Source organism: Stenella coeruleoalba, assembly GCF_951394435.1.
Source record: "Stenella coeruleoalba genome assembly, chromosome: 4".
Classification (NCBI taxonomy): domain Eukaryota; kingdom Metazoa; phylum Chordata; class Mammalia; order Artiodactyla; family Delphinidae; genus Stenella; species Stenella coeruleoalba.
This window is the reverse complement of record NC_137149.1, coordinates 134,880,740-134,907,288: the sequence shown is the minus strand read 5'-3', so window position 1 is coordinate 134,907,288 and position 26,549 is coordinate 134,880,740. Positions and strand designations below refer to the sequence as shown.

The window sequence follows — 26,549 nt, the reverse complement described above, 5'->3', positions numbered from 1 at the left end:
GAGGGGAGGGAGGGGTGCGGAATGGGGGGCGAGCCTGTGGTGGCAGAGGCCGGCATGACTTTGCAGCAGCTTGAGGTGTACCGTGTGTTCTCCCAGGGAAGTTTTCACTGGATCACAGGACCCTGGCAGTGGTGTGCTGCAAAGGCTCCTGGGGGTTGTGGATAGTGGTCTCTGCTGGCTCACATGCTTCTTGGTGGCGGCAGCAGCAGCCTTAGTGTCTCAGGCCCATCTTTGGGGTCCATGCTCATCACCATGGCTCATGCCCGTCTCTGGAACTCTTTTAGGTGGCGCTCTGAATCCCCTCTCCTCGCGCACCCTGAAACAATGGTCTCTTGCCTCTTCCGCAGCTCCAGACCTTTTCCCGGACTCCCTCCCGGGTGGCTGTGGCACACTAGCCCCTTCAGACTGTGTTCACGCAGCCAACCCCAGTCCTCTCCCTGGGATCCAACCAAAGCCCGAGCCTCCGCTCCCAGCCCCCACCCGCCCCGGCGGGTGAGCAGACAAGCCTCTCGGGCTGGTGAGTGCTTGTCGGCCCTGATCCTCTGTGTGGGAATCTCTCCGCTTTGCCCTCTGCCGCCTGGTGCTGCGCTGTCCTCCATGGCTCCAAAGCTTCCCCGCTCCGCCACCCACAGTCTCTACCCACGAAGGGGCTTCTGCTGTGTGGAAACCTTTCCTCCTTCACAGCTCCCTCCCACTGGTGCAGTTCCCATCCGTATTCTTTTGTCTCTGTTTTTTCTTTTTTCTTTTACCCTACCCAGGTATGTGGGGAGTTTCTTGCCTTTTGGGAAGTCAGGTCTTCTTCCAGCATTCAGTAGGTGTTCTGTAGGAGCTGTTCCACATGTAGATGTATTTCTGATGTATCTGTGGGGAGGAAGGTGATCTCCACGTTTTACTCCTCCACCATCTTGAAGGTCCCCTGGCACTTTATTTTTTAAAAAACTAAGTTTTTGAATCCTTAAATATTAAGAAATATCACATAATATTTACATGATGTAAAATGTTATATATTTCACAATAGATATAGTAAAATAGCCACAAATGTATCCCACTTTTTAGTCTTCAAGTGATAGTTGTTGAGGAAATTAATGTACTGTTATACTTAGAAATATATATATTTCAGAAATGCCATTCTGGGGCTTCCGTGGTGGTGCAGTGGTTGAGAATCTGCCTGCCAATGAAGGGGACACGGGTTCGAGCCCTGGTCTGGGAAGATCCCACATGCCACGGAGCAACTGGGCCCATGAGCCACAACTGCTGAGCCTGCGCATCTGCAGCCTGCGCTCCACAACAAGAGAGGCTGCGATAGTGAGAGGCCCACGCCCCACAATGAAGAGTGGCCCCCCGCTCACCACAACTAGAGAAAGCCCTCGCACAGAAACAAAGACCCAATATAGCTAAAAATAAATAAATAAATAAATTTATTGGGGGGAAAAAAAAAGAAATGCCATTCTGACTCCAACTGAGTTGGAGTAGAAACAAGACAATCAGTGTTTGGTTGACAAAATTTTCTTTGATGAAACTTCGATTTCCTGCTGAATAATTGGCAGATCGCATCAGGCCTGCAGTCCTGCATGACAGCCAGCTCCGAGCTGCATATCAACTTCCTCCCTCCCAGGAACACAGGCTATTTTTTTACCATGCCTGTGGAGTTCCTCTGCACTCAAGCCAAATGTCAGTTACTGCCATATGTAGGTTATGCAGTTCATAAACCTTGTGAAGTTTCACTTTTTTCATATGAAAATTTAGATATATTGATATTTTATAAAGATGTCATGATGGCATAATGTATTTTGAAACACTTTGGATATCTACTATGCTAAGCAAATGCAATATGCTATTAACAACTAAAATTTTTCTAAGGCTAGATACTCATATTTTATCACTGCTAATCGAGGCTATTCAAAATCTATGTATTCAGTTTAGGGTGTAATTGCACAAGACAATTCGTGTGAATTACTGGATTTTTTTTTTCACCTTGGTATCATATCTGGGATTCTAAAAGAGGAATACTTTTTATCTCCATAAACGTTAATATTGGTAGGTGTTTCAGATCCTCCTAATGAAAGACGTTCCGTCACAGTAACCAAGTAAACTTTTTTCCTTTTAAGAAGCACAAAGTAAATGGGAGTGGAGGGAGGAGAAGCCTTCCCAGAGTCGCAGCACATGGCTTGCTGCTTACTCAGGCTTGCTTTCTTTCCTCTATTGCTGGGAATGTTGAAGAAAACAGTGAGGAAACATGTTTCCCTGCACTCTGCCTTCTAGGCCTGGCCCTTTAATCTGCTGTTTCTCCAGAACTTGTTAGATGATTCACTTAGGTGGCTCTGCTAAAAAGTGAAGTTTGATTTTCCATATATTTGTCTAATCATTTTCCTGTCTAGGTTCTCCGTTTTCCCTGAAAGTTAGGCTTCAACCAAAACTTCTGGAACATGACCTTGGTTTGTGCATGGGCTTTACATTTTTTTCATTTTATTTATTTATTTATTAATTAAATTTGAACTGATATTAGAAATATAGAAAAGTTCCCCCCCCCAAAAAAAAGTCTGAATAATTTCCTTATATTCCTCACCTCATTCACTTCCCCTAATGTTAACATCTTACATAACCACAGAACAGTGGTAAGAACAGCAAATTAACATCGGTACAATAGTATTAACTATTAATGTATTGAACTGATCTGACTTTCTTCATTTTTCCCACTGATGGCCTTTTTTGTTCCAGAATCATGTTGTTATGATTTCTCCTTAGTCTCTTCTAATCTGTAACAGTTCCTCAGCCTTTTCTTGTCTTTGTATGACCTTGACACTTTTAAAATGCAGTCACTGATGAAGTGTTTGGTTTTCTTTTAAGTGGTCTTTTTACCATCCTCCCAACACACTTTGTGTCCTTGTACAGATTTACGTTAGGTCCCCTTCCTCTCAGTTTGTTGGAATAGGTACATTTAGGAAGATCTAGCTGCTTGTGAGGCTCCACGAGAAGAATGCAAGGTAGAATATAGCAAGAATTTAGAAAGGGAAGAAAGAACCAAACTGGTAATTACAATAATTTTCTTAAAAACCAGGAATGTTTAAAAACATGGGGCAGTCAATGGATCCAATTAAAATATCTTTATATCCCACAGTGTACTCTTTGAATAGCTGGTGGAGAAGAATCCCTTAGGAGTGTGGTTATACATCTGAAGAACAGCCTTTGCTTGTGAACAGCTGGGTATCTATTAAAGTGTGGGAGGTATCTGGTAAAGAGATTGGAATAAACTGCCCTGTAGTCCTTTTGCTGTTCTGCCTAAAGGAATGAACTTTGTTAAGACAGCAAAGCATGCACTTTATTTCTGACTTTTAAAGCCAGTGTCAGATAGCTCTTATAAACTGTGGAGAGCAACATGATTAAAATGAGAAGTGTTCCTCCATCTTATAGGAACAAGTAGGAAGCAGAAAAAGTGTACTGGAATATATGGGTACATAGAACTTGTTAGCTGAAAGGTGTGTTGCATGTGCCTCTCAAGAAGGAATAGGAAGTGAGGAAGAGGAAGGTGAGGAAGAGGAAGGACATGGTGAGGGAGAGGAAGGACATGGTGTCACTAGTATTTGGTCATAGAAAAGGGAGGTCTACCATGTTACATTTTTTTTTTAATGGGCTCATTTTTAAGAAGATTTTCTGTGACTCATCATGATTAAACACTGTTCTATGAGGAGCTGTTAATCATGCTTCTGCACTTGTGGGAGAAAAGTGGATTTCCCCTCAAACCTATTTTATTCTGTCATTAGAAAATGCGTTTATGTAATGGTACTCGATATACGATAGTGATGATGCTGCTGAAGTAACATAGCACATGAGAATGAAGAAAGTATGGGTTCAGTGCTGACTTTACCTATGTGAAACTAAGTGATGTTAACACAGTGCTTGGAAAGGAAAAGTAAGGACAGACCAGGGAGACGAGAAGAGTGTGACTATATAAGTGAGTGTGTGTATCAGAATGGCAATAACTTATCACTTACTGAGAGATTGTGTGTGAAGGGAAGTGTTCTAAAATCATACTACTACCTAAGTTTATAGAGATTTAAATGTGCTTTATTGATTCTGTGTACTTCAAGTAGGTGACAGAGTGCATTTTCCTTCCCTTATAAATGGAGGTACTAAGATACAGTTGTAAAGTTCTACTTAAGACAGAGTCACCTAGCACGTGGATCCCCAACCCTGGGCCGTGGGCTGGTACTGGTCCACGGCCTGTCAGGAACCGGGCCGCACAGCCGGAGGTGCGCGGCCGGTGAGAGAGCTAAGCTTCCGTCTGCCGCTTCCCCATCGCTCGCATTACCGCCTAGACCATCGCCCCCAGCCCCTGTCCGTGGAAAAATTGTCTTCCACAAAACGGGTCCCTGGTGCCAAAAATGTTGGGGACCACTGACCTAGCACACAAAAGGAAAGCCTATCATTAAACTGAGTTCTTGTGATTTGGTCTTGGAGCCTCCAAGGAATGTGACTTATGGGTACAATATTTTCTAGCTGAGAAAACTCAAAGACTAAGATGCTGTAAAAATTGTCCTTTCGTTAAACAAGTCAATTGCTGCCAAATGAAAAATGATTTATAAAATAAGGCCTCAATGTACTTAACCTAAGTCTGTTATTATGATGATTAGTAGCTCCTAGTTCCCTGTTTTCTTCCCTTGTGCCATCTTCATTCTCATGCTCTGCATTCATATTCACGTGTTCTTTGTATACATGATGAGAGGCAGAGGACAGTCTATGATTTAACACTGAAGGAAATTAACCAATATTTCAAATGTACATTGAGTTAATAATCTAACAGTAAAAATAATTAAAATTAATGTACTTGTGACCAAGTTAAAAGCAAGGCTTTTAGTAAGCCCTTCCTGGACCTTTCAATTAACATAACCTTTGCATCCAATTTCATATGCATTAGCATAGTTAATTTACTGTCATTTAATGCTTTCTTCATGAAGTTTTATATAGAAAATGTGTAAGATGTCTCCACACCCCCAGTCAAGAGTTGGAAACCTGATTTTCTTGCTTAGAACATAATCCAAACATTTAAGATTCAAGACCATATTGTTTGGAAAACTAGGTGGACCCCAAGCTAACCAAATCATTCCTTATTTCATTAATTTTTCATAAAAAGAAAAATCCATGCTAGTTAAGGACTTGCCAATGATTAGACCTCTGAGTTTATTATTAAGTAATTTTTAAAAAAATAATGCATTTATAACTGATTTCCAAACCAGACCTAGTTCTCTCATATTTTGAAAATATGCTTCATTATGTTACTTAATGTATTCTGAGTTGTTTTTAACTTTTACTGAATCTTCTTTACAGTCAACAAGTTATGTTTCTGCTTTTTAAAGAAAAGATATTACAATCAAGAGAGTATAGTTATCAAATTTTGTAACTTTACCTAGTGGTTTGCTTATCACAACATGTAAACTTTAAGGAGACTAATAATAATAGTATAGATCCAGATGAAGATATTAAATAAAGTTGGACATGAGCTCAAGAATTATCTTTCAAGAGGTGACATTTTCTATTAACTTTAAAGTGAGGCAAAATAGGTAAGGTGAGTTTCTGTTATAGGATGATGGTTTGTATAAAAATTTGAGCTGAGGTTATCTGTGTTTGCAATTGGGTAACTCAGAGCAGTGATTCAAGAAATAGTATCATATGGTCAGAGGAAGCAGTTGATGTACCACAGGGACCCAATAATATAATTATAATAATGCATAATATTCATGGAACACATACGGAGAGGCAGACACTATACTGAGCACTTTAGAAATCTGCAAAAGACCCAGAATAGTCCTTCACCAAGGAAACCCATATTCTTTATTATAGCTAGACATGGCTAGGGATTATTCATTGGATTCTTGGCTTTCATGTGTCTTCACTGTTGTTCTCTGATACCTTTATAAGACCTAGTAACTATTTCACATAATAGGAAATGAAAAGATTCTCCAAGGTTAGCTCTTCTACACATTAGACCAGACTACGGGTCACAGCTTCACATGGGTTCTGTTTTATTTTTTTTAATGATGTTGCTTCTGTTTCAACTTATAACCATTATAAGTCTGAGGGAATACATCATTTCAGCAGAAAGCTCCAGCTTCGGCTGCAATCCAGGTGCCATGCTATAAACTGAGGATAGGGGTAAGAGGGATGAGAGGTGACTCGGAGGACAAGGAGGTACCCTAGAGGAGTTTATAGGTTAAATGAGAGATTCAAAAATGAAAAGTTAAGGTTCTTCATTTCAAGGAGGTCCAGTGATGGGCCCAATATGTCAAGAACTTTTTTTCCCTGTCTTACTGAGGTAATAATTGACATTTAACATTGTATTAGTCCAAAGTGTACTTTGATATATGTATATATTGTGAAATGTTTACCACAGTAAGTTTAGTCCACATCCATTACCTCACATAGTTAAATTTTTTTTCTTGTGATGAGAACTTTCAAGATTTACTTTCTTAGCAACTTTCAAATATACAACGCACTATTGTTAACTACAGTCACCATGCTGTACATTACATTCCCAGGGCTGATTTATCTTATAACTGGAAGTTTGTACCTTTTCACCACTTTCACCCATTTCCCCCACCCTCACCCTGGCCTCTGACAACACCAATCTGTTCTCTGTATCTGTGAGTTTGTTTTTTTAAGATTCCACATATCCGTGAAATCATACAGCATTTGTCTTTCTCTGGCTGCCTTAACATAATGCCCTCAAGGCCCATCCATGTTACGGCAAAAGGCAGGATTTCCTTCTTTTTTATGGCTGAACAAAGCATTAGAAACACAGATGATGAAGAACCTCACCGCCTGGAAAATTTGGGTAGGATCTAGGACAGAAATAAAAGACAAGCATTGAAAAATGGGATTTATGTGCCAAGTATAGGAAGAGGAATTAACAAGGCATATTTTTAAAAGATTGAATAGCATTGTATGCCTGGATACGATTATTTTTTTAATTTGTGTCTGCGGAAAATTAAATTGAGTTCAGCTTTGAAAGAATTTTCTGTGTTGTTTTGATACAGTTAGACTAAATATGCTAGGCAACACAGCTATTGAATATACATTTTTATTATTTAATTTTAAAGTTATACAAAAATAAACAGAAAAGATATCATTAAAATATATTTTTGCATCCTCCACAATAATACATAATGCCTGAGAAGTTTGTGTGTTGCTACCTACATGCTTGCGTTATACTAACCTAGTTAAGTCTAACACTGCATACAGCATTTTTACTCTTTTTTTAATACCGTCCCATAAATATTTTTATATTTTAAATTCCTTCTTTATTCAGGTATTATACATTTCAATAAAAGATTGTCATACTTATATTTACATTTTAGAAAGTGTTTACATAAACCAAATAGACTGCCAATTATTTCTCCAGCAAAAATGGGTTTATTCAGGATCAGCAAAGAGCTGCAATTTTAGGTCTGCAACCACAGCAAGGCATTTGCAATCCCCCAGCAAAAATGAGGAGAACTCTTTTATAGAGTGGAAAAGGAAGTTGTGAGAACTATAGTAAACAAAGAGTCCAGGACTTTTCACTGGCTGAGCTGTGATAGTCTCTCATTGGCTGAGTTCTTGCCAGTCAAGAAGAGGAAGTCTTTTGTCTCCCTATTGGGCTCCACAAAGTGGTAGAGCATGAGAGCTCCCCTTTCTGGTCCCCTGACTCTACTTAACTGAGGTTTTTGTTTATTAAATTTTGACAAAAGATAGGTTCTGTCTTTATAATGGAAGAAAGAGAGGTGGAAATGGAAAACCAAGTAGGAGATTGTTGCTATTCAAGTACTAAATGTTGAAGGGTTTTAGGAAAGCAGGCCAATATGAACAGTCTTGAGAAATGTTTCAGAGGTAAATCAGTGACCAGGAAGTATGAGAAAGAACTGGACAGAGAGGAAGTGAGCACTGAAGATGCAGATCTAGGTGTCATTGACCTAGTTGACAGTTGACGAGAATTGGAGCATTGGAATTTAAAATGTGAGTAGAGTAAAATCAATTAATTAAAATAAATACCTTTTTTATGCAAAGAAATAATATTTTATAAGGAAGGAGACTCTTTTGTGTATGACCATTTAAAAACACAAGATATCCAATATATCTTTTTAAGACTATTTTAAGGCAAAATAATAATTAATAGACATCTCAGAACTGTAGTTAGATAATTTAAAAATTACCTATAGAGTCAAAAATAAGAAACTCAGAAAGTAGAGAAATCTGGGAAGAAACCAAACCACACTTGTCAATGAGCTTCACCTTCACTGCCCCACATACTCCAGTGACCACAAAGACTTGGTTATCTGCATCACAATTTGTGTATGCCTGTGTGTATCACTACCATGAATACAGCTTTAGCTCAGCAGCTACTTTGTTCATAAGATATATTTTGGTGCACTAAAAACAAATTAGCCTAATTGTATTCTTTGATTCCAGGGAATTGTCCTCTGTTCTATGACTCTTCTGTAGTTTCTCTATGTTCCTATCAAATAAAAAAAAGAGCTCCTCAGAAAAACATGGAAACATAGTTTTTGGTGTATCATCTATTCTCTCTTTTCTTTTAGGTCACTAGGAAACTTTTAGAAAGATTTTACAATGATATAGAATTATTTTAAGTTTCAGGTAACTATAGAGATATGCAATAAGTTAAACAAACACTGGATTTAGGAATATAATCCTTGTATTTGAGCCTCCACTCTGACATTATTTGTTGTATGGTTCTGAGCCAACCTTTTCACCTCTTCAGGCCTCAGTTTCCTCATTTTAAAAATGGAGTTAATAATCCTTCCTTAAAACATTTGTTGGAGGATTAGGGCAAATGATCATGTGTAATAAGCCCTTTGTAGACTAAGTGCCACTGTTCACATACAAGGCATTTTCCTCTTATGACCTACACCCATGCCTAGTGCAGAGATCTGGTAGAAAAAAAGGTCCACAGACTCTAGCCTGTCTCTGATCAAAACAGGTTAGAGTAAAACAATGTGATATTGCATAATGGAGAATATTAGTCCATGTTCAATGGCTCTGAGTGCTAACACCAGGGAAAGGCAACTCAGCAGTCTCTGCACACGTATTCCCTTCCTGGGAACATCTGAGCACCAGAGCTTGCTTGGAGGAGCCTTCCATGGAACCACAGTCCATTTGCTTTCTCTCTGCTTCTAACTCTGTGCAGGGTTGTTTATGCAGTCCATTTCTGAAAACTATGCTTATAATATTGAGACAATCTCAAACTGAGAAGGCTTTTCTGAGAAAAGCCATCATCATTGTTGTCAGTGGCACAAACTGAATTAGTTTGGTGAAAGGAAAAGTACTTGACATATATTTTTTTCTCTCACCTTATTTAATAGCCCATGTATTTAAAAAATATGTCTGAGATTCTACATGAATGCTCCTTCTGAGTTACGCCCATCCTCACAGAATTCTATGGTGATACCTGGATAAGTCCTTCACATATTTGAGGCTTTATTAGCCAATGTGATAAATAAATAAATTACCTAGGATAATTCCACAGTATGAAACCAGGAGATGTGGCTCTTATACCTTGGAGAAGGTTAGCTGAGATATGCCTTGATTATAAGTATTGCTTGACATGTGTAGGATGGGAAGATTCAGAAGAGGGAAATTGACAGTAGTGGGGATGGCTGCCAGGAACTGCACAAGGCAGACGCTGAGCTTTATTTTACCAAGTAATGTTAATTGATATCAAATTTGGCCCCTGCAATAGTCTTGCCTTCCCAGGTTCGAGTCCTTCCATGTTTTTTGTAGCCAGATTTTCCTGTAACAAACTCATACTTGTGCAATGTAAGGAGGATGATACGGAAAAATACTTCCAAACCCAAACTTTTAGGTTCCTAAATTAGGTTTCGAAATCATAGTTAAGAGGAAACAGTGGGGAAGAAAGGTCCAGAATTTTCCATAAAACTTGTGAAATTGTGAGGCTTTCCAGCATGTTATGGCTTTAGAAAGATAACTTCCAAAGTCAGATTATGTGTCTCTGTGAAGAGAATAAAATTGTGGAGAGAATGTAATTACAGATGGGAAAAGTAATGGTCTGGTGGGCAGCTGGGTGGGTGGAACATTTCTTCTCTGTCTCAACCCTAATAACTCTCATGCTACTCCACTCTTCCTTTCCTGTTTGCGTGACTAAAATGCCCTGAATTCAGTTAAGGATAATTGAGTTAAATCAGTTTCCTATCCAAATAATATTAAAGTAATGATGAATTGCACAAAAAAAATGAAACTGCTTCGTAAACCTTTATTTTAAAACTGAGAAGCAGCCCAATGCAATTTATTCCTCTCTGCCCTCCCTCTGTGTTTGAGAAATGAAGCAGTGTTTTGCAGAGCAATGTATTTTTTTTTTTCCTTATGCTCATATCTGTCTCCTTCATGTTGGCAAAAGATCATTGAATTCTGATCATTGAATTCTGCCAGGTCCTGCCACAGAGTCAAGGGAACTAAAAGAAGGAGCGCTGGGAAGCAGCCTGCTGAGCAAATGGCTCATTAATATCATGCACTTTATAAAGTACCCGTAATGAAAAGCTTTGTTGGGGAGCAAGATGAAATCATTCATAGAAGTTTGGCTCCATGTCCCCCAGTAGGCGTGGTTACTTTAAAAAAAAAAAAAAGTCTCTTAAATTAATCATTGATGGTCTGCAATGTAAATGTTGAATTTTATAATGATTTGCTTTCTCTCCATTTTCTTGAAAAGCTGCTTCTGAAGCTGAGGAGTAGCCTTGTTTGTTTGATGTTCATGTCTCTAAAATGAATTCAATGGAACTGTTACTTGGAGCATTAAGAGAAGCCCTAGTCAGGGCTGCCAGGTGTGGTTAAGCAGGCTGTAAACTGCACAACTCCAGAGAGCGTTATTTATTAACACATAGACGATAATTTGACTGCCTCCTGGAATTGTGCAATGCAGCAGCCCTGCTCAGAGCATTATGTTATCAGTGCATCTGTGGCTCATCTTTCACATCACATTTTCTCTTTACATCAGGCTTTTCCTCCCTGGCACATTTGGGAAGACATTGAGGTTCAGACTTAGGCTGTACTGATGTGTCATCTGAAAAGGATTAAAACAAAAACAAGGAATCTCTTTCTCCACTAGTCTCTGGCTCCCCTGATGGCAGACTTACTTTTATATTATCAGCCCTTAATACATAAGCAATGAATGGACAATGAAAATCACTTCTTGATGGAGTAATTTATTCCTTGGGTTCAAAGAATGCTGAGAGAAGTTGAGTGAGATTTTGGGTCTTCTCACAGATGACAATATGCCAAACTCTTTGGAGCACTGTAGGAACTTTCAAACTTGAAAAGTTAAGTGCAATTGTTACATATGAAGAGTTCTACTTTGGTAAAACATTTGTAAAGATTTTGAAATTCCATTGCTAAAAGATTAATATGACTTGTAAAACTTTCAGATATTTTTCCTAGTAAATATTCTAGATAGGGTTATTAATTCAAAAAACAAACATTTGAATGCAGACAATATATTTGTATATGACTCTGTAAGCGAATGGTTTTCTCCATTTTAGAAGAAATTAGTTTATATAATTTTAGGAGAATATTTATGTTTTATACTGTAAACTAATTTAAACCTATTATTTTTCCCAGGAATTCAGTAGGAAAATGTAGACAATAAGATTTTGCTGATGATGGGGCAGTAATTTTTTTTGTAAACCCACTTTTAAATGGCTTTAATGCAAAACTGATAGTATGCAAAAGATAGAAACAAATTGAAGACCAAAACCGCCTAAGGACTAATGTAGTGTGGTGTGTATGTGTGTGTGTGTGTGTGTGTGTGTGTGATGCATATGTTCAATATAAGGTATACACACACACACACACACACACACACACACACACACACACAGCTTCTCTCTCTCCATACACACTACATATAATATATATGTACAGACTATATAGACCTTAAGCCCACAGGTCTACACTAAATCTTTTCCTTTGTGTTCCTCTATACTCTGTCTATACCCTGTTACAGTATTTATGTCGCCTTATAATTGCTCATTCAATTGTTGTGTTCTTCACAAGCTTGTACGTACAGTGAGCTAAGCAGTTAATTACATATACCTGTAGTGAGCTTCCATGGATTCAAATCTTGACCTTATTATTTACAACCTCTGTGATCTTGAACAAGTTATTTCATGTGACTGTGTCTCAGTTTCTTTATAAATTGTGGATGGGGGTAATAATAGTGTCTATGTCAGAACTTGATAGTGAAAATTGAGTTTTCAAATGTAAAACACAAAGAACAATACTTGACATATATGAAATACTTAATATATGTTAACACTGTATTCCCAGTGCACTATAGTATATTATAGTCTCATGGCAGAACTCAGTAACTATTTGCTGAGTGAATCATATTCTTTATTATAAAACAAATGCTTAGGACAAGATAGCACTAGAAAATATATTAAATAAACAGAAAGCACATTATTATTGCCCTCAGTGAAATTAGAATGTCACCAGGAAGAGGAATCCCCCCATAAATTATTTTATAAAAAGATAAAAGAGGTGATCAAGTGGTCATACTGGTAGATAGAGCAGCATATGTCAGAATAAGTCCACATACAGGCTCAAATGTTCTGTAAGAGGCGTATTAGAAAGGTAGGACTTGAACTACATCATGGAAACTAGTTGAGATGTGACTGACTAAACACACACTGAAAAGGGGCTCCTTGCACACAGCAGACCAGTTAGAGCAACATTGCAGGTGGACTGAGTGTGAGTCAATCTGCGGGCTAAGAGGTCATCAGTGCAGCTGGCAGGCCGTCACTTTTTGTAACTACTATTTTAAAATAGCTCTATTTTTTCTTCGAAATTTAAATTACTATCTATGTTTTGTCCCCAATTTAAGAGACATATTGTTAGAGGAGAGGTAAGGAAAAAGAAGATAGCAAATGAGTATAACGGTTTATTAAAGCCCACTTGCTTGCTTCCCTTTCTTATTGCTCTCCTAAGAAAATACATCAATGTTAAGCAGTTTTATAGACAGCAACCTTTTCAAAAAGTTAACTGTGACTTTTGCGGTTTTTCTTTTGTGTATATTTATCTTTATACTGAATAGGAACACAGAATCACGATGTCCTTTTGTTTGTTATATTCATCTCTATTTTTCAAGGTAATGATATTCATAAAAGTTTTCAGCCCAGAGTCAAGAGAAATTTGTTTCTCATCTTGAGATATCTGCCCAATATCATTTAAAATAGGTTGGTAGTTTCAGGGTCATTTAAATAGGTCAGTAATTCTCTGAAAAAAATGCCTTTTTTCATTCAATTTTAATGAAGTAGCAAAAATTAATTAATTGGCAAACATGTTAAGAGCAGGAACAAAAGCACAGTAAGCAAAACAGACAAAAACTGAAATGTGCACAGACCCTGAGCAGAGAGAGAACTTGGTATGTTTGAAAAACTGAGAAAAACAATGGGGCAGAAGTGTAGAGAGTGAAAGGTATAGAGTTATGAAGGAAGGTGGAGAGGTTGGCAGCCTCATATCAGAAAGGATTATATAGGACCTGTCTAGATATTTCTATTTCCTTCTAACTGCAGTAAGATGCCATCAGAAGGTTTTAAGCAAGGTCTAATTCAAGTTTTTGTTTTGTTTCATTTTGTTTTAATCCTGCTGTCTGCTTTGCACACAATTAGTTTAGGAATCTAAAAATAGACATGCTGAGATCAGTTAGAAAGTAATTTTATTAGGTAAGAATTGATAATGATTTGGTTTACCATGATGGCAGTCAAGTTGGAGATAAAGTGGGTGGACTTAAAATATATTGGTGGGCTATAATCGGCACTGTTTGATTAGATATGGAGGGTAAAGAATAGAGGAATCAGGATGAGTTTCAGGTTCATGGCTTGAGAAGTTTTATTAATTATGGTGGTGCCATTTGCTGGTTTGGAGAAACCCAGGGGAGATAAAAGTGTCAGAGAGAAAAAACTAAAGTTAAGAACAGAGTTAAAATCCCTCTAAGGGCCTATTATATTTGAGATTATAGAATGAAACCTCAGTAGTCTATGGCAAGAAATATTTGAATATATGAGCTTACTGCTGAGGTAAGTTTGATTTTAAAATGTAAATTTGGGAAACGTAAGCAAGTAACTTATATTTAATACCATTGAAATATTTGAGTACACTATAGGGACAGAGCAGATTTACAGAATATATAAGATAGTGCTAATCACAGAAGCCAGGATAAGAGCATGTGTAAAGACAGAGAAATGATCAACAAGAATAAAAATGCATTCCTTAAATTTTGTAACATAAGTTGTCAGTGGTAACTTGGACAAGAGCTGTTTCAATCAAGTAATAGAGACAGAGCAAAATAGAAATTATTTGAAAGGATATGGAAGGAGAAAAAAATCAAGAGAGTTGTCAACAAACTTGACTAAGAAAAGACATATATATAGCTGTCATTTAATGTTTTCCATAACATTCTCCATCAGTAGTATTTTGCTTAGGATTTTCAGTGTTTAGTACTATAACAAGTACAAGGAATTTGTTGGATATCTTTGCTTTATCACAAGTTAATATCTAGCTTTACTTTTTAATGATGAGCTTCCTTTACTTTAATGGTGTTTTTTAGGAGAGAATAAAATAGATACCATTGATGTGCACATTGGTAATACAACAGCTTACCTGAAGATCAGACTTTAATTGACAAAACTAGATTAATTCTTAACATCCATTTCAAGTGTAAGATACTAACGTATCTGAGATTGAGCCCAGATTTCATCTGCACGGAACCCTGATGTCAATTTGATTCCCTTTTTCTATCTGATACTCTGTCTACTGGATGCATTTTGCAAAGTTTCATCCCTTCCTCCTGGATACCTGGTGGTATGCTGGATGAGAGTGTCTAGGTGACCCCACAATGCCAGGAGAAGGAAATGTAACCTCATGCATAATTGTGAGTGAACTATTCACAATCTTATGTGCCTCTAAAAAGGATCTTAATTAAATTCTTCTCTCAAAATTCCTGTCATTTTCATATTATAAAAGCTATTTAAAACCTGGTCAGTCTCTGCATTATTTACATTCTGGTCAGTCTCTATATTATCATTTACTTTACACACATACACACACACAAGAATGGGTTCCTCTAAGTAACCTATAAGAGATTTAAAACTGTTAATACATTTGAATTTATGATCACTCAGAGCCACAATTTACTGTTTAATCACTGAAGGGGAAAAGCTATAATCCTTCCATAATAAAATACAGTATTCTTCGGTATTTTGCTAAATTACCTACCAACACAGAAATTTCCAAGTATACTAGAACTAACTGCCCATGCACAGGAAAACTGGGGGACTTAGAATTTAAGTATTTATTTGCATTACATTCTAACTCTTTCTTCAAGCTGCTTCTTTCTTTTAAATAGGTGCTTTTAAAAATCTGTCTAACTGTGTCAAGCTGATATTCTCGTTATTCAGAGACAGTGTAACTGTTCTTTGCTGTGGTCAATAAAATGCCCAGTGGGTGGAAATACGCTAAGGGTTTGCATAGTGAGGCCAGGAGCTCTCAGCACAAAACAGATTCATATACAGGGTAGGAGTCATTGAAATCAACTTGAATTTCAGTAGAGGTTTTCAACACCATGGCAAATATTTTAGCTGCTTATAAGTTATACACACCTCCCTTTATTACCTATATTCTTTCATTCATCTTCATTACCTCTCTACTGTCTCTCTGTGTTCCCTACTTCAATCTTCAAGTGAAAAACCATTAAGTAACTTTGTATATCAACTTCAACTCACAAAACAATTGTGTAAACAAATTTTCAAATTGCTTTAGCCTTGCAAATGTTCACAAATATCACTGGTCTAGGTCATTCCCATCTGGAAAATAAATTTTGTCTGAATTTTACTCAATATTCTTTTGCTTACAGGTTTTAGTTTAAGAGATACTTCATATGTGCACAAAACAACTAAGATGTAATGGAAATGGAGTTTGTTACAGTTCTTCTCTTGGCTGTGGCCCAAATCTTAATACTGTCACCCTCATTTTCTTCAGATCTTTGATATATTGACCAGAGTTTATCTTCATAACTGCATTACTGATTTTCTAGTTTGTAAAATAACAGGTCAGGAATTCCTTGTTGTAAAATATATGTCTACCGTAAAGTAGAGCAATCTTTCATTCTGAGAGGCTGATACATTCATGAGGACTAGTAGAGGAGCAAAGGCTCAAGCTTTGTGCCAAAGGGGAAGCTGATTTAATGTTTCCCATTTAAAATTGTTGTTTCAGTGTGTGGGGTAGTTGGATGTATTAGACATTATAGGAGATGGCATCTTTCACCCCAAAGTCACCCATTGAAATCTGAAACAAGTTGAGAATGACTAGAAGTAAATACCATAAAATAATGGTACGTAACTGTTTAGTGGAACATCGTGAAAACCACAAATTTCACTTTTCAGTATTTTGGTTTGTTTGCTATTGCTTATTGTCCTTGCCTAATGTGTTCATATCATTTATATCATCAAAACCAGGACACTTCTGAGGGTGAACATCAGTGCTAAAATACCTAACATTATTTTAAGTTTTGAAATATATACAAGTATGTTTGTGTATTGTTACAGCTGTACCTTCTATGTCAACTGGGAAAACACTGCAATTTGTTAAGATGAATTTAAAAAATAATGAGCACCACAGCCAATTTCAGTTATATGTCTTCATTTTTTATTTAGTTTCTTTATTTAGTAAGAACATTGTTTTGTTTTAAGATACTGTTCTACACCAAGTATACATTAAAATTATATTATTACTGCAAAAAATGCAAATAACTATATCTTCATTGTTGAACATATTATAGGATTTATTCATCTCAACTATCATTTCACTCAACCATAGTATAAGAAAGCTAAATTATCAAGTCCAGCCATATTGCAGTTGGTTGCATTGTTCATCTTTTATTACTGCTATTGGACTGTAAGTCCCTTGAGGGCATAAATTGTGTCCTATCAATATTTTTATCTTTAATTAGTACAGTATCTAATGTTAAATTGATACTCAGTAAATGTATGTCATACTTATTGATACATTAATGAATAAGTGAAGCAACCCAAAATTGGTTCAATACTAGAGTGACTAAATTGTAATTTCATACAAGGAAATGTTATTAAGCAATGAAAATAATCATACAAATATAATTTTGAGCAAAATTTTCAGACACAAAAAAGAACATAATATGTATTTCCATTGGTATTGTTAGGGAAGAAAAACTTTTCCTCTTAGGTTCAGTTCTCAGGGGCCTGGGAATTAAACTGACAAAATACAGATCAACAGAGGAAATATTTATTCATATGCATACAGGAGCTAACAAAAGAAGTAGCTAGTTTGCTGAATAGTTGAAGAGAGAGGTTTATATACCTAACTTAGTAGAGGAAAGGGAGGAGGGCAGAAAAGTCTTCTATGGGAAGAAGAAATAGATTTCTTTAGGAAAGACAAATGAGTTTCTAGGCCAACTAATGGGAGATAAGAAAGTTTGTGCTATTTGTTTATGCAGGTGTGAGTGCCATTCCGTCTTCTTCATTGCAATGAAATTTCCCAAGAGAGGGGATTTATGGTAGCTTCATTTCTCAGAAGTTGTTGCTTTTAGTCAGATAAGGGAAGCTCCAAGAAGGCTTCTTTCTGCATCTGTTGAATTTCAAATCTCTTTAGGTGAAAATAATATTCATATCTACTTTGAGGTTCCAAGCAAGGCCCTGCAATATCAAGTTAAAAGAAAATAAAGACAAAAACAGCAACAAGGAAACAGGCACATTTATAAAGTTAGCAGTCAAGATAGTGGCTACTTTTGTTGATAAGGAAGTGATTGACAGGGAACATGATAGGACTTTTGCACTGTTGGTTGTATTCTATTTCTTGCTCTGGGTGGTGGTTATGTAGATGTATTTAGGATGTGGAAATTCAAATTCATTGAATGATATCTGCATGGTTGTATAATTTCCTAGTATATTTTTGCCAAAATATTTATTAAAGAAGGATGAGAGACTAAATGAAATAATTTTACTTTGATGTATAATAGACAGTGATGTTTAATATGTGGAATAGCAGGTAGAGGAGAAATCATAGAAAGTATGTCTTGAGAACCAGCCACCATCTTTATAATTAATCAAGAAAAGATTATGAATAGCAGATTTCTGAAACTGCTTGACTGAAGGACAGTAAATATTCACCCCTCTCCTCTGAGATATATTTGAGGCTCAGACCTGTATGATTAAAAATCCACTTTGATCTCCACTTGGATGTCAGAGAGGACCTCAAGACTATTTCCCAAACTGAACTCATCATCTCTTCCTGCTGACTGGGCCACATGCATCACTTGCTTCCTGATTTGGTAAATGGCACCATCAACAATTTGGTTTCCCAAGCCAGGGCCCTGGGTGTTAAAACTGACTCATCCAAGCAATCAATATATTCTGTTGCTCATCCTTTATGTATATCTCTAGATATGTTCATTTCTCTCAATCTTTACTTCTCTATTCAAGTCCAGAGCATCACATCTTTCACCTGTATCATCACTGCAGCAACCATCTGACTGTTTTGCTCATTCCAGTCTCATCTTCACTCTCATTTATTTTCTACAATGCAGGCAGAAAGTTCTTCCCAACGAGATCTAGGGAACAAAACAAGTAGTGTTTTAAGAATACAGGGCCACCCATTTTTCACAGAACTAGAAAAAAATTTTACAATTTGTATGGAAACACAAAAGACCCCAAATAGCCAAAGCAATCTTAAGAAAGAAAAATGGAGCTGGAGGAATCAGGCTCCCTGACTTCAGACTATACTACAAAGCTACAGTATTCAAGACAGTATGGTACTGAGACAAAGACAGAAATATAGATCAATGGAACAGGATAGAAAGCCCAGAGTTAAACCCATGCATATATGGTCAAAGATAAGATGCCAAGAATATACAATGGAGAAAAGACAGCCTCTTCAATAAGTGGTGCTGAGAAAACTGGACAGCTACATGTAAAAGAATGAAATTAGAACACTCCCTAACACCATACACAAAAACAAACTCAAAATGGATCTTCCCTGGTGGCAGAGTTGTTGAGAGTCCACCTGCCGATGCAGGGGACACGGATTCATGCCCCGGTCCGGGAAGACCCCACATGCCGCAGAGCGGCTGGGCCCATGAGCCATGGCCACTGAGCCTGTGCGTCTGGAGCCTGTGCTACGCAAAGGGAGAGGCCACAACAGTGAGAGGCCCATGTACAGCAAAAAAAAAAAAAAAAAAAAAAAAAACCAAAAAAAACCTCAAAATGGATTAAAGACCTAAATGAAAGGCCAGACACTATAAAACTCTAAGAGGAAAACATAGGCAGAACACTCCATGACAAATCACAGCAAGATCCTTTTTGACCCATCTCCCAGAGTAATGGAAATAAAAATAAAAATAAACAAATGGGACCTAATGAAACTAAAAGCTTTTACACAGCAAAGGAAACCATAAACAAGATGAAAAGACAACCTTCAGAATGGGAGAAAATATTTGCAAATGAAGCAACTGAAAAAGGATTAATTTCCAAAATATACAAGCAGTTCATGCAGCTCAATATCAAAAAAACAAACAACCCAATCCAAAAATGGGCAGAAGACCTAAATAGACATTTCTCCAAAGAAGATACACAGATTGCCAGCAAACACATGAAAGGATGCTCAACCTCACTAATCATTAGAGAAATGCATATCAAAACCACAATGATACCCCAATGAGGTATCACCTCACACCAGTCAGAATGGCCATCATCAAAAAATCTACAAACAATAAATGCCGGAGAGGTTGTGGAGGAAAGGAAACCCTCTTGCACTGTTGGTGGGAATGTAAATTGATATAGGCACTATGGAGAACAGTATGGAGGTTCCTTAAAAAACTACAAATAGAACTACCGTATGACCCAGTAATCCCACTCCTGGGCATACACCCTGAGAAAACCATAATTCAAAAAGAGTCATATATCATTGCAGCTCTATTTACAATAGCCAGGACATGGAAGCCACCTAAGAGTCCATCAACAGATGAATGGATAAAGAAGATGTGGCACATATATACAATGTAATATTAGCCATAAAAAGAAACAAAATTGAGTTATTTATAGTGAGTTAGATGGACCTAGAGTCTGTCATACAGAGTGAAGTAAGTCAGAAAGAGAAAAACAAATACCGTATGCTAACCCATATGCGTGGAATCTAAAAATAATGGTTCTGATGAACCTAGGGACAGGACAGGAATAAAGACACAGACATAGAGAATAGACTTGAGGACATGGGGGGAGGGGGAAGGGTAATCTGGGACGAAGTGAGAGCGTAGCATTGACATATATACACTACCAAAAGTAAAATAGGTAGCTAGTGGGAAGCAGCTGCATAGCACAGGGAGATCAACTCGGTGCTTTGTGACCACTTAGAGGGGTGGGATAGGGAGGGTGGCAGGGAGGTGCAAGAGGGAGGGGATATGGGGATATATGTATACATACAGCTGATTCATTTTGTTATATAGCAGAAACTAACACATTGTAAAGCAATTATACTCCAATAAAGATGTAGAAAAAAAAAAGAATACAGTGCCACCGAGATGAGTTCTGTGAGAGCACAGCAAATAGAGCTTCTAAAAAATTGGAAAGAGTGAGCACCAAATTTCATATACGCCACAAACTTAGAACAACAGTTTATTTATATACATAAACGATCTCCCTATCTATCTTAAAGTTAGCATTCTAGAGAAAATTTTGTTCTCTCAGTCATGCTAACACATGACTTCTCAGAAAACACATGTTTTCTCAGTCACACTGACACATGAATCCAGATTTTAAAATAAAGGCACCCACTGAAAATGAAGGATGAGATGGTGTGATTTCTAATCCTCCCTTTTTTGTTTAGTTGAAACTGTTTTTGAATGTTTGCTTGCTGAATTGTAAAGCGGACCTCTTAAGGTGTAATTTTGCACTTTGGAAACTTATTTTCTTAGGAAACAATATTTGTAGGGTTCAAAGCCCATTTTCCATTCTAATTTAAATTATGTGTAGTTGTCTAAACACTTTGGGCTCTTTTTCCCCCTGAACATTCTGAAATTAATGGGCTGTTATGTTCTCTCTATATGTTTTTATTTCAGTAATTTGGCCCTTCTACTTCAAGGCTAAGAAAATAATCTTGTATATACTACCAACTTAAAGTACATTATCTTGTGTCATTGTTTTTTGTTTTTTGTTTTTTTTTTTCTTTCTAAAAATGACTGGTTGAAAATGTGTGGTGGGTTTTTATTTCTAGGTTAAGCTCTACCTAGAATATTTCCAAGGACTGCCACAAAATCTATATGTGCAGTACTTTCTGCTACTTTTGGAAAGCTGCATATTTCTGCCAAATTTTAACATCTGATATACTTAATTTCTGTGCAAACTCTTTTTTGGAGAAGGGTCTGTATATGTTATTGTAGTTCCCACTTGAGTGGTTCTTTGTGTCTTCAACAGGTAGCAATTGTTGTAAAAGACTTCGGAAAGTAATAATTGCATCATAGTTGCTTTGAAATTTAAAAGCTTAGAATTTTCCTAGGAAGATAGGAGACCTGTCAGAGCAATTTGGTTTTGTTGTATATGCTCTCAAAGAAAACCAGTTTTACTAATATCATGCCTCAGCACCATCACTTTTAAAACCTGTCAGGGTGGCACTGTAAACTTGGAAATGGGCAGTTCTTAATTTTCCAGTTTGAAATGTAAAATATAGACTTCAGCCAATATCCAAGTTTATTGTGTTATCCTTTTTTAATAGTGAGAGAAGTAATGGCAAGGCCTATAATTTCAGGAAAGAACTATAGATTTAACAAATAGAAAGTCTTAATATATTCAGCCCAAAGTTTACTTTTTTTTTCCCCACTTGAAAAGCCAATACCTTTAATAAACAAAGGTGACAATATTTATTTTCCTAAGCAAACTACACGCAAAAAAAGGAAAAAGAAAGAAAAAAGACTAAGAAGAATGGGATTTTCCAGATTTACCTTGACCAAAATTTACTATTGAATTGAAGTTTTTGCAATGACTGATTGTGTTTGTTTTATTTAGCTGGCTCTACATAGTGTGCATTTGTTAGGTGGGGGAATGTTAACTGACTCCTAATGTTAACTGGTCTATTTTTACTTCATGTGCCTCCTATCACAGGTAATGGAAAACATGAATAGAATAGATGACCTCTTAATTTTGAACATGTTTCAGAGTAGGGACACATTTTTCATCGAAGTGCTTGCAGGGTTACTACCTCAGTTTATAATCTACCTAGTCACTATTTTATTTCTATTTAGTTTGCTCTAAGAACTGCCTCTAGTGTTAATATGGATATATATGGATATATATATATATATATATATATATATATATTCATACATAAACACACTGATAGTACAACAACTAAAAGTAATCGTAGGGAATGCATTTATAGAGTCTAGTATAACACCATGGAAATAGGCTAAGTTTCAAGCACTAGCTGTGTCAGTTGGAAAGGTGTCACTTGCCTTGAAAAGAAAACTTTGAAAATGTATAGGCATTCTTTTAAAACCAGACTGAAGTATACTATTTTATTTCAGAGGCTTAAGTTGTGTTTTGTGTTTCTGAAATCTTGCACCTCTGCATATATGAAAATAATGGGATATCTTTACATTTACTGGATTTTGGAGAATTGTTCCCTTGAAATTCCAACCTCACTACCAAATAACCTAAAAGCTTGGTGAAGAATTCTCCCATTTACTACCCTCCTTTAAAAGAAGTGATCAGATGGTGATAAGGAGAAAAGGGACCATTTTAAAGTTGGACAAGGGAAAAAACAGAATTCTTACCAGTTTCATTCTGATTCTAGTTGTTAGAATAAAGTTAAACCTTCATCTTAAAAAGAAAATCCTTGGAAGTTTTAATTGAACATTTTACACACCTAAAAATCTTGCGATTGTGCTTTAAGTACCAATGTAGTATATGAAAGGCTTTGTACAGACAAGTAAAATTTCCTTTTCTGAGTGTTCAAATGTGATAACATCATCTAGTCATTGTTAACTTGAAATCAAAACTGTCAGATTTTATTTTTTTACGATTTAAGGAAGGTGAAGTTAGGGGACTAGAAGACGTCTAAATTGGCTTTTACAGATCCAATGATTTAAATGTAAGCAGTTTGTTGGGACTTTATAGCTAAACTTATATTTATGTATATAACTGTTAGCTAATCTGTAAATTGTAATAAATATATTTGCAATTATTAAATGTTAAAACAGAATAAAGGCACCCATTTTCAGACAGAATAGTTCCCATTTGGCTGCTTTGTATAACAAAGGCTGCAAATTGCAAGATATTTTCCATAAATTGAACGTGTTAAATTTGTACCTCAAAGTCTTTGATGACAATACATTTAAAGCACAGATATAATGTATAACACTCTGGAAAATTTATCCTGGAAATTATTTAAATGTAAAATTTTAGATAACCTGAAAGCCTGTGAAGGAGTATATCATTTTTGAAAACTCTTTTAGGTGGTCCGTGAGCAAAAACACTTGAAAGCCACTGTTTTATTAAATTAAACAGTACAAAGACCACTACCTAATGGAAGAAGTTTTACTATGAAAATTATCAGAGTAACACTACAATTGTCATAAACTCTAAAGTAAGAAAGACATACTTTTTCATTATTTTCTTTAGGGTAGTAAGCATTTTACATCACAGGTATATATGGGGTTTTATCTTTTTGGCATTTCAATATATTATACAACAGTCAAAAAAAGAGATTTTAATGATTATGACTATGGTATGGAAAAGTAAGAGTTTTAATTTGCTCTATAAGGAAATCCATGCCCATCGCTATGATTATTGTAAATTTCCCTCATTTTACACAAGCCAAATTCTCTCTCAAAGCGTGGGAGTTCATCTGAGAGAAGAATAGAAAATTCAGTTCCAAGAATGTAATACATTTTTACTGATATAAAGGATATTTGCAGGTAGTATTGAAATGTTCTGCTGCCTTGAAAACTAAACAGTGCAGAATACAACAGAAAAGAGAGTGAAATGTGATAGCATTTTGCTGTCTTAAACTTGGCTTATTTTTCATGTATATAAGTTTACATAAATTTTAATATCATAACAGTGGCAAACAGTCATTTCCACTGTCTACAAATGACAGGTGTTTAACTTAATTATCAATAGTCATTTTTTCAAATATTTTTGAGAAATAATTAAAATCTTCTAATTACATATTTTCTTAAACCCAAAAAATTTATTCAAATATAGAATATAAATACTTGTGCATAAATTAAAAGTTTAAAAATCTTGCTAAAATATCATTACAGAAAATACTATGTAACTTTTCATTCCTGATAAACTTAACTAATATTTATTACCAATAATTCTTAACCATCTAATTTCTGTTTTTAGCTTTATATTTTCTACAGTTCAAATCTAAATGTAAAATTTCAAAACAACAAATAATTTGTTTCCATGGCAACATGTTGAATATTGCTACAATCATAAACCAAGGATTCTTTATTATTTAGTAAATAATGAGAAACAACAATTCCAAAATATTCACAAATGTAACTAATTTTCTATTGCTTTCCCACAAGGACTGGCAAATAGGTTTATTAAACCAAGAAACTTTACCATTAGTGTAGGTGTCCAACAGAAAATGTCCTGTCACTGAACATCATCTCATTAAGAGTCATCAAGAATAAGCTGTACCAAGAAGAGAAACTGCATAACTGAAACAGTACAAACAAATAAACCAAACTTTAAAGTAGAAGCCATCATGGTCATTGATTCTTAGAGGATCTACCAAATGAAAGGACTCAGTGGATTGGTTGGGTAAAATAACCACCAGGAGAGACTGGAAATGATATGTTAACTGGTAGATGGAGCAGAGATTTCCAGGAATGAAGAGAGGAAACGGCAGTAAGAAAAGAAAACAGAAAAACAAAACAACAAAAACGCATCTATCTTTTTGTCTTATGGAATTAAGGTGAGCCACAGATTAAAAACAGATGATGTCCATCCAGAAACAAGAAACAACAGACCGTCAACCCAGGAATTCACTGCTGGCCCTCTGAAGATAAATGTCTTCATGAGGACAATAGATAAGCATAGAACAGTAGGAAAGACAATAGACAGACACAGGGTCAGGAAGCCTAAGTATATTTAAGATACCTACATATCTTCAAATATTACTTGCTTGGATTAGAAACTCTTTAATTTAAAGGTTAGTCAGCTTGCTGTGCCAGTAAACTAATTAATATTGTTTTAGGCTCATTATATTCACTAATATAAGTTGGTGTTAAGACTGTCTGCCCTATATTTCATATTTTCCTAAAGATTAGAAAATTGTTAAGGGAGGATGTGTTAACCTTGCTGTATCTTATGAGGTTATTATCTGAGGAAATTCAAGAAAATATGTTGAGACTCCTAGTTGGGTGAGTCAGTTCCTATAGTCAGTAGTATCAGCACAACTCATATTATTTCAATGTCAGGTTAATGATTTGAGCATTTTCATTCACTAGCACCTCAGGTACCAAGTTCTGACATAAACAAGAGCCAGTTTAAGAAGAGTGATTTACCAGTGGTAATGAGGAAAGTTTCCCAGTTAATTCAATCCAGTACAACAGTTCTTTCCTGTTATTCTGACATCAGTAATACTGTGGACTGTTGTTATATGACAAATAAATTCAGTGACTCCATATTGATGGGATGGGACTGATAGAGACATTATTTCTCTCCAATACACTGCTAGCAGCAAAGCATCTCAGATCCTCTGGATGATTTTCTAAACACCCTTGGGACTCTCGGGACTTCCACTATAAGGTGGTGACACCAAGATGCCCCTAATGTTAGTCACCTGAGGAAGCATGAGACAGCCCTCAAGAAGGACTTCACACTGCTTCTTGGGGACAATGGGAGAAGGAGCAAATCTGTACATGTGCCGCTGAGTTGGGAAGCTAAGTTGAGACACATAGTAATGCTGATTGTACATTTAAGTCTAGAGACCCAAAGTGTACCATCTTAAATAAATTCTGAGAAGGAGAAGGGGAAAGAGGTTCCAAAGGTGAGGTGAAAAAGTCAAGTGAGTCCCAATCTCATAAAGAGAAGTCTACAAAGATTTGAGTTATATATTTTGTGAAAAAATGAAAAAAAAATTACACAAGAAAAAGTTTTTGCAAGTCTGTAAAACCTTAGAGCATTTTTAAGTTACCTATGTTTGCTTGCTTTTACTTGGGTTTTTGTTGTTATTGTTGCTGTTGTTTTATGGTGGTAATATCTGTCAGTACATTTGACATTTAGACATTTAGGAAGATGTACATTACAAAAGCACTGGGATAAGGGAAGAGATGTAAATATCCTTTCCTTCATTAATTTATTGACGAGGAGAAAATAAGCATGCATGGTAGACATTTCATGGAACAGGATAAAAATACAAAATATATAAGACGAGTAGCTTTTACATTTACCTAATCTTTTGCCAGAACAAATTGAATAGAAATGGAAACGAGGGTGCTCTGTATATCT

At 36.2% G+C, this 26,549-nt stretch overlaps 1 protein-coding gene across 3 annotated transcripts in view; it reads left to right on the top strand.

Moving 5' to 3' along the window:
- Nucleotides 1-26,549, top strand: part of LOC307185974 (uncharacterized protein) — a 640,401-nt gene that overhangs the window by 62,934 nt on the left and 550,918 nt on the right. The gene's annotated exons all lie outside the window — the stretch shown is intronic.